Source organism: Callospermophilus lateralis, chromosome 19 (assembly GCF_048772815.1).
Source record: "Callospermophilus lateralis isolate mCalLat2 chromosome 19, mCalLat2.hap1, whole genome shotgun sequence".
Lineage (NCBI taxonomy): Eukaryota > Metazoa > Chordata > Mammalia > Rodentia > Sciuridae > Callospermophilus > Callospermophilus lateralis.
Genome location: NC_135323.1, coordinates 14161833 through 14171075, shown reverse-complemented (window position 1 = coordinate 14171075; position 9243 = coordinate 14161833). Strand labels below are relative to the sequence as shown.

Below are 9243 nucleotides of genomic sequence, written 5' to 3'. Positions count from 1 at the left end.
TCTCCCCCTCTCTCCTTCTCTCTCTCTCTCCCTCTCTCTCCCTCCCTCTCTCTCTCTCTCTCCCCCTCTCTCCTTCTCTCTCCTTCTCTCTCTCTCTCTCTCTCCTTCTCTCTCTCTCTCTCTCTCTCTCCCCCTCTCTCCTTCTCTCTCCTTCTCTCTCTCTCTCTCTCTCTCTCTCTCTCTCCTCTCTCTCTCTCTCTCTCTCTCTCTCTCTCTCTCCCCTCTCTCCTTCTCTCTCCTTCTCTCTCTCTCTCTCTCTCTCTCTCCTTCTCTCTCTCTCTCTCTCTCTCTCTCCTTCTCTCTCTCTCTCTCTCTCTCTCTCTCTCTCCCCCTCTCTCCTTCTCTCTCCTTCTCTCTCTCTCTCTCTCTCTCTCTCTCTCTCTCCTTCTCTCTCTCTCTCTCTCTCTCTCTCTCTCTCTCTCTCTCTCTCCTCATTCACTTCCATGTGATTTCCCAGTGTAATCTGAAAGAACACCATGTATACCCCTGCCATGGACCTTGGCCTTCCCACGCGGTATGCTCTGGTCAGTGGAATGAGAGTGGGTTGGTCTTACTCTTGCGGGTCTATTCTCTCTATGAGAATTGCATATCCAAGATGGGTATTTTCCCTTTATCCTGGGGCCCAGAATGTTAGGGCTAGCCACACACAACCCTCAGACCCACAGAGGGAAAACATGAATGGTTAAAAGCTACCGGGATGATTTGGATGTTGGTTAGCGTATCCCCTGCTGACTAATACAAGGAGCATCTATTTCTTGAAACTGAAACTTGACCGATATCTTAACTACTGTGGACCTGCTACCCAGGACCGAAGACAATCACTTCCCAAGGTCTAGCTGTTGTAATTATTGTTTCCATATACTTTGGCCCCAGGGAAAGTAGTTTCACAACTGGTTGGCCTTTGAGTCCCGTCATGTGTGCCCTGATGATATTGCAGAATTTAATTCTAACAACCCTTGATTCCAGAAATCCAGCCAGCAGAACAGTCAACTGGCTCAACTCCAAGACAAGTTTGTTGAGGCAGCAGCTGCCAGAATACTCAAAATCTCTGGCACATTTGCAATCTCTTCTATTTTCTAAAGGAATAACAGGCTAAGGTTCCCTAATACCTGGGTCCTAAGCAGGAATATATACTGCTTCTGTACCTGCGGGTGCTTCTCTCTTTCCATGACTGGCTCTTGCGCTTCCTTCGGTCCTCAACTTCTCAGACAGGCCACCTTTCCTGATGGCCACCCAGCTCTTACCTGACCACCCTCCTCCCAGCTCCACAGTCCCTCCCATTAGCTATGCTACTATCACCCCTTCCTCTTCCCAGGTTGCTTCCTCACTAAGGCCTGGCAGACGCTCTTTCTCCATGAAGTGTCACTCTCCTTGTTAACAGTAACTCCTAAAGATTGGTGACACCAGGAGGCAGCACCCCATCTTCCATTCCTGACAGCAGCGCTCACCTGCTGAGTTCTTTCTAGAAGTCTCTCTGGGGATCCCTTGGTCCACTCTCTTCCTGAATGAACAGAGTGAGTGTGCCCGAAGCCTTGAAGAAGAACACAGTACTCATGCAGAGAGCCCCTGAACTTAATTTCTCCAGACTTGGTGGAGAGCACAGCTAATCATTAACTGTGCACGGTCCTGGAATCTTACGTGATGTAACATCATTCCTCCTAGCCAAGTTTATGGACAGCCTGGCCCTAGAGCCTTCGGGTCCACTCACTCTGCCCATGATCTCATCCAAGGTCGTAACCACCTTGCCAGCGACCCTCACCTGTGCATCTCCAGAGTAGATCTGTCCCCTGCATCTTAATCTGCTTGGTTTCTCCACTTGGGGGTGTTTAATAGGCACTTTATACACATTTGTACTGAGCTGAGTGCCTGATATTATCTCTTCCTGCAAATCATTCCACCCCATCTCCTCTCCTACCCATCTCTTACCCTAGCATTCCAATTCTTCCTTCTTGAAACCCTAGAGTCTTCCCTGACTAACACCTGGGTCTGGCAAACCCTTCACTTGTATCTCAGGCGATCCAGAATCTGTCTCATTCTCTGCCCTGTTCCAAAACACCACTTTCACTCCATGAGAGTATTTTGTGGTCTTCTGTCTGGTCTTTTTACCTCTGTTTTTTGCCCCCTGAAATCTGTTCTCCAGCAGGCTTAAGTCAGACTGTTACCAACTGGCCAAGGGTTCTTTTGTTCAATTCAGATACAAATCACAGAAAGGCTCCCTTAGTGTCAGCAGCTCTGGGAAGCTCCGCAGCAGCTCTCAGCTGCTCTCCTAGCAGCTCTCTTGTGGCTCTCAGCTGTGAGCATTGGCAGTCCTGGCTGTTAGCGGCCCTTAACGTTCGTTACCAGCTTAGCAACCAGCTCAGCCCACCCAATTCAGACAGAAATTACAAATAGGCAAAATAAAACCATTCAAAAGAAGCTTTGCTGGAGCTCATGCTATAGCATAAGCTATGTTGGTTAGTGTATCACCTGCTGACTAATACAAGGAGCATCTATGTCTTGAAACTGAAACTTGACTGAAACTTGACTGATACCTTAACTACTATGGACCTGCTACCCAGGATCTAAGACAATCACTGGGATGGAGCTTTCTGGTCAGGCTGATGAGGTGAGAGCAGAGCTACTGATGCAGAGAGATGGGCCTGGCCCATGCACGTGCACTTTCCTGCCTGCTAACTGCAGACGTTCGTGCCGTCATGCCTGTCTGTGAAGGCTGCTGAGCTGCCTGTCCTGGCTGTCACGGATTGGGGAGGCACATCTCTGGACTGGAGAGAGGATGTTTAAGAAGCTGCAGGATGGAAGGGGCCGTGCCACGCTCCTCTCTGCCTCTCGGACCATCCTGGAGTAGTTGGGGCTGCTCCCTGACGTCGCAGAGGTGCAGTCTCAACTCTGATCCCTGCCACCCCTCCACCCTGTGCTTCAGGCCCAGGTGCCACCCATCTTAATCCCAAGGCAGCAGCGGCTGTCCTGGAGTGACTGGGCTTGGGGAAGGGCTCTGGTAACTGTCACTCAAACAGCCTGGTGGGTGACCCCCGCTCCCAGCAGCGTCGCCATGGGAGAGAAACAGCCATCTGTTCTAGAAAGGAGGAATCCCCAAAAGCAGAAAAACACCCCTTTGGGGTGGGAGGGTCAGGTCCCTTCAATTCCATCTCAAGACCACAGATGTCTCTGAGCAAAACCCTAAGTCTGATCTACCACGGTCTCTCCAAAAACTCTCCCCTCGCTTCCCCGCTCCTGTCCCGTGGACCTCCTTGCCGTTCTGCCTGCATATAAGGCACTCCCGGCCTCAGGGTCTCTGCAGGTTCTGTTCCCTCTTCTTGAAATTCTCTTCCACCTAAACATCCAGATGACTAGCTCCCTTCCTACCACCACAGCTTTACCAAAGGATGTGTGGTCCTTCTCTGCCCACCTGCCCTGACCTCTCTGCCAAATTCTGTCTCTTTGGTCATCGGTGTCTCACGACACATGATTTACTTATTGTTTCTCTTTCCTTTACGCAACATCAGCTCTCCGAGAGCAAGGATGTCCGGGTTTGGTGCTTCTTGATCCCTAAGCCCCGAACCAATATCTGGCACCTATCAAAGGGTTGGTCAATAAATATTCATGTTGAATGAAATGTCCTTCTTCATCCTCGGGACAGTGCTAGAATCCAGGGATCACTTCTCTCCTCTGGATAAATAAAGAAGCTGAAGCTCGAAGACCTTGACCCTAAGCTCCCTCAGCAAGGGAAAAGCAGAGAGAAAAATCTAAGGGCCGTCTCCACGGGCTCCCCACTCCCTTTGTCCTTGAACCTCGTGGAAATCTCACCTTTCCCTCCCTCTCAGGGAGTGTGACAAGGGACCCATTAACGGAGGCTGAGGTCTGCTGGGCCCAGTGCCACCTGGTTCACCCTCCCCTGCTCCCCAGAGCCACTTGGTATTTCTCCAGATGCCCCGGGTTCCCCCTCCTGCCCATCCATTTCTGTTTAGCGAGGTGGGAAGTCCGCGGATCCTGGACTCGGGCATCCTTTCTGACCTGACTCCTACTATTGGGTGAACTGAATAAGTCACTGATCCCCAAGCCTCGGTTTCCCCATCTGGAGAACGGGTCTTCCACCGGCACCCCTCTCCGAGGCGAGCGGGAGAACGCGATGAAATCATCCTTCTGAGTCACTTTCCGCGTGGGGACATCTAGCAAGATACAGTAGCCCTTCTGCAGCTGAGTCGTTCCTGAGAATCAAACCTCAAGGTCTGCTCAGGGGGGGGCCTGGAGAGGACTGAAGCCAGGAGTGGACAGGTACTTGCTCGCGGTCACATAGCAAGTCGGTTGTAGCTGGACCCCAGGCCCCAGAGCAGGTCTCCCGTCCACGCTGCTGAATTAAAAGTGAATCCTTGGGCCTCGAGGATGGGATCCAGAGGCCCCGGGTGGCTGAGGTGAGGTGTTTTCCAGGAAAGTCCACCAAAGAGTATCCCAGCCAGAGAAGTGACCGCTGGCACCGCAGGCCACGGCAGATCCCGCGTCTTCCCCGTTGGGGAAAGTGATGTCACAGAGCTTCCGCACGGGCAGGGCTCCTTCGGCTGCCATTTTTCCTTCGGAGACAGAAGCCCTGGAAACAGACCCACAGGCCAGGGCCCAGACGGGGCACCAGAAACCTGGGTAAGGCTGGGCAAAGGCCCATACCAATGGACATCTGGGGGTCCAGAGGTCTTAGAGGCCCTGGGATCCTGCGCTCCAAAGGGGTTCTGGGGAGAGAAGATACCCAAAGAGTACCCAAGAAGCAGTTTGGGCCCCTTAATGGTTTTTCTCTGGACCAACCCTGGAAATGGGAGGGCTTGAAACATCCGTGTCTGAAAACAGCAGCACAACCTGGAGAAAGCTCTTCACCTGCTCTGGGAAAACTTGCAGCACTCCGCCTCCTGGCCTGTTTGGTTTCCAGCCCGAAGATGTCTGTCGTCCCTGCTCCTACCATCCTGGCATAGATATTTCTGAGTGTCTCAGAATCACACTGCATCATTAGCCTCTTAAATGCCTTTCTAGGAAGTCCTCCCCAAGTCTCCCTCCAGTCCCTCTTGCTGTTGCTATTCAGTGCCTCTCGCCATCTGCCCAAACAGATGCTTCAGAGCACAAGGAACATGAGGTTAGTGGTGTACTCCTCTTTCCCTTTTGATAGGGACGAGTTGGCTAGAAGGGGGAGGGAGTGGGACCCCAAGACCCGGAACGGAAATCGAAATCTTGGAGAAGGCTGCACCCAACTTATACAGTAGAACCTTGTAGGTTTGGGAGTCAGATTGTCCAGTTTGGGTTCAGCCTCCTGCTACTGAGCCGTGGGGTCATGAAGCTGTGATGACATCCCCACCCTGAACCTCGGTCTTCCTGTCTGGGAAGTAAGGGATGACCCCAGGACGCCTCCTAGACACGTGAGCCCTGAGCTTGACAAGACCTATCAAACACATGGCCACAAAGATGTTTCCAGCAACTTCTGTTCCAGGAGGGTGGCCTGGAAACTGCTAAGCTTTGGGGGGACAGAGGAGCTAGTTCAACTTTGAACCCCGTTAAAGTGTTTCCCTTTTAAAAGTCAATTATTTAAATCTCAGTTACTTATTGACTTATTCCAAAAGGGGATGAGTAAAGATTTAAAAAGAAACGAAATGCATTGCGGACTGTGAACGCTCCAAAAATTGCAGCAGATGTGGTTTGGAATGGGGGAGACGGAGGGGATGTCCCACACCCGTATGGACGGAGGTCGGGGGTCGGTGACCACGGACGCAACAGATTTGGGAAGTGAGGGATGTGGTCCAGGGAGCAGCAGTCAGCGGCACACCAAGGAGAGGAAGCTCAGAAAAGGTCATTGGTCCTCTCAGAAACTAGGGACAAAAGGGACCCACAGACTCATCTGGTTTGGAGCTTCCAGAAGCAAATTCTAGAAGACAAGCCATTGGGATGCTCTTCTTCCTGGAAATATCCGTCCCTGTCCCTTAGTCGATTTATGTTGGGTACCTAACTGCAACATCAAAATTGTGTCCCTCTAGAGTGGTTCTCCTTTAAGGAGAGGTGACCGCCGGGACAGAGCCCTCCTGGTTTGGAAGTAATACAAATAATAACAGGAGAAATGACTTAGTTCCTGTTAGATGCCGGTAAGGGTAGGAAGTCAGTTCATGTCACATCTCTGTTTAGAACCCACCTGGGAACTTCAGTTTCACGTAAAATAAACATTCTGACCTCTCTGTGCAAGGTGGGGTCACGCTCACTCTCCTCTCTGCCTCCACCCCTTGACTCTTGGCACCTCAGCAACACCAGGTAGGTACCTTCCTGCTCTCTGCAGGCCCAACCTGCCTCAGGGCCTTTGCATGTACTGTTCCTTCTCCTCAGACTGTTTTGCCCCAGGTGTCACCCAGATAACTCCTGCTCCTTCAGACCTTTGCCAGAGATTTTTATCACCTTCTCAATGAAGCTTGGACACCTACTTAAAGTCATACCCACCTCCAAACTGCTTCTCCCTCTGCCCCATCACCAGGTGCTAGGCTGCCTACTGCTCATTTTCTTTTCACATGTTATAGGATTTACTTTTTAATTTTTTTTATCTGTCTCCTTCCATTAGAATCTAAGCTTCATGAGGTCAGAGAACTTCGCCTTTCTTGCTCATTGACTTAGTTAAGGACTGAGGACAAAGTAAGTACTGGTGCGGAGTTTAGTACTCAGTAAATAACTGAGTGAATGAATAAGTAATTGAAGGAAAGAAAACAATGTGATGTGACAATGGGTGAGACTGTGTGTAGCTCTGTGTGCGACAGCCTGGGTGTATGTGTGTAAGTGTGTGGTTGCATATGTATGTAACTGCTGCGTATGAGGGTGTGTACACGAGTGCGTGACTGCACACCTGAGTTTGTAAGTGTGTGTGTGTCTATTGGGTGTGGATGCATGGGGTGGGGTGAGATTGTGTGTACGTGTGTGTGCATGGGTGTCTGGGTTTTGCAAGGTGATTTTAGATCAGCAGTTTTCATACCTGTGTTTTGATGTACATTAGGGAAGAAAAAGTCACAGCATGCCCGACGTTCATGAATACTAGGTGGAGTGCAGCTATTTTCTTTTAAAAGCGAGTTGAGCTGGGTCCCGTGGCACGTGCCTGAATCCCAGCTACTGGGGAGGCTGAAGTAGGAGGATCGGAAGTTCAAGTCCAGCCTCAGCAACTTAGTGAGAACTTGTCTCAAAATAAAAAATAAAAAGGGCTGGGGATATAGCTCAGTGGTAGGGGGGCCCTGGGTTCAATGCCAAGAACGATAAGATAAAGAAATGAAGAATGAACGTGCGCTGACCTAGCCCAGGGGTGACAACACAGCTACACTCACCAAGGGACACAGAGGATCAGCTCTAGTTGCGAGGAGCCCAGGCAAAGGATTCCAGCGGAGCACGCGGCCCCGTGCCTGGGGAGAGTAAGTTCTCGGTGAATCCCCGGAGGCAGCAGTGGCCAGAGCTGCTGGTATTTGTCACCAGTGACTCCGGGGCTGGTGGGGAGGTGGGGCTGGGTGGTGGTGGAGCCTGGCTCCCCGAGCTACATCTGTGGCTGGGAGTTTGCCCTTTTCCATCGGAGGTGAGCTGGGCTGAGGTCCCTCTGTGGGAAGGTTGCCTGGGGTGCCAGTGGGGACAGACGTCCACTCCTGTCCTGTACCTCCTGAAGTGGGAACCAGCCCAGGATTGCCCATTCCAGCCGGAGAGGAGCCCAGCGCCTTAGCCCAGGGGAGGGCAGGAGAGTCCGCTACCCAGCAGAGAGTGACCCTGTGCGGCAGGTGCCACGTCCCCCAGCCGCCATTTCCATCCAAGCCTCTCGGCTTCCAGGGGACAAAGACACGTAGCAGAGACGGCTCAGTCCCCTAACAATCTGGGGGCTCAGGAATCCTAGCAGCCTCCTCTGCTTGACTCTAACCCCGCTGGCCAGGAGCCAGTGGCTGGACTTGCAGGTTTTCCTTGCCTCTGGCTCCCCCTACTGTTGGCCTTGGGCAAAGCACCCAAACCCTCAAGGTTCCACCTTTAAAACCAAGAGAATTTGCACCAACCAACCAACCAACCAACCAACCAACCAAATAAATTGCTTCAATACATTTATCCTTTAAAGAAATATTTAAAATTTCAGCTTATGGATAAACCAGTTTCTTCAATTGAGCCACCCTGAATTATTTGTAAGAGATGAAGTGTGTGGATGCCAAAGCTGAGCCTCCTGGCTTGATTTCCAGCCCTGCGAGATGCTGGCTGTGTGACCTTCAGCACATTGCTGGGCCTCTCTGTTCCATCTATGGAATGGGATGTGATCAGCGCCTACCCAGGAGGTAGCTGAGGCTGAAACCCTCAGGATGGCGCGTGGATGTGACCGTGGCTTCCTGAGTGTGTGTGAACTGTTGTGGGAAACGCGAGTCTCTCCTTCCCACCCCCAGGCCTTTCCCCCAGCCTGCGTCCTCTGTCCAGAGAGCTAACTGCCTATCTCTTTACTGACACTATTTGCATTTTTCCTTCAATCCCAGGTTACCAGAAACTTCTTAGGGAAGTCTCTCCCAAGACCCCAAGATCCTTCTGAGTCCACAGTCTGTTTCCGACGTGGCATTTAACACAAGTGTTCATTGATCTCCATTATTCTGCAATAAATAACGCCATCGTCCCACTAGACTACACTCTGCAAGAGCAGCGCTGGGGTTGAGCCGTGTCCTCCTCTATCGACAAGTGGAAGCCCCAGTGCCCAGGACCTCAGAATGTGACAGGGCCTTTGCAGAGGTGAGAAAGTGAGGTCGTGAGCCCCTCGTCCCATAGGACATGACAGGTGTCCTTAGAAGAAGAGGAGACTGGGACACAGGACTGAAAGCACAGAGAGAAGATCTCACGAAGACCCGGGGAGAAGACGGCCATCTGCAGTCCAGGAAAAGAGGTCTCAGAATGGAACCAACTGCTGACCCCTTGATGTTGGACTTGTCGTTTCTAGAACTGTGAGGAAAGGCACCTGTGCTGTCTGGGCTTCCCTGTAGTCGGCGCCTGGTGATGGCAGCCGTAGAAAACTCCCACGGTAGGGACTGCATTGGCTTTTCCTTATGATCACCTTCCCGGATCCCAGCACTAGGTAGGTGCTCAATAAATATGTACCAGAGAGTGGCTGTAGGTGCTGGGAGTCAGGCAGGGGACACCCGGTTCCATCAGCTTCTCCTGCATGTGGCTTGTCTCTGCCTTCCAGAGCCACCTTCCCGGACATGGCTTCAGGTGTCTGCCTTCTTCCAGGGTCAGATGTAG

General features: G+C 51.7%; 1 protein-coding gene across 1 annotated transcript in view; it reads left to right on the top strand.

Annotated features, from left to right (window-relative positions):
- The first annotated feature begins 5725 nt into the window (after nt 1–5725).
- The window catches only part of Gprc5b (G protein-coupled receptor class C group 5 member B), a 462197-nt gene continuing 458679 nt past the window's right edge, over nt 5726–9243 (top strand). Inside the window, exon 1 of the mRNA XM_077106106.1 lies at nt 5726–5729. The gene's annotated coding sequence lies outside the window, so the exon portion shown is untranslated. The remainder of the gene's footprint in view (nt 5730–9243) is intronic.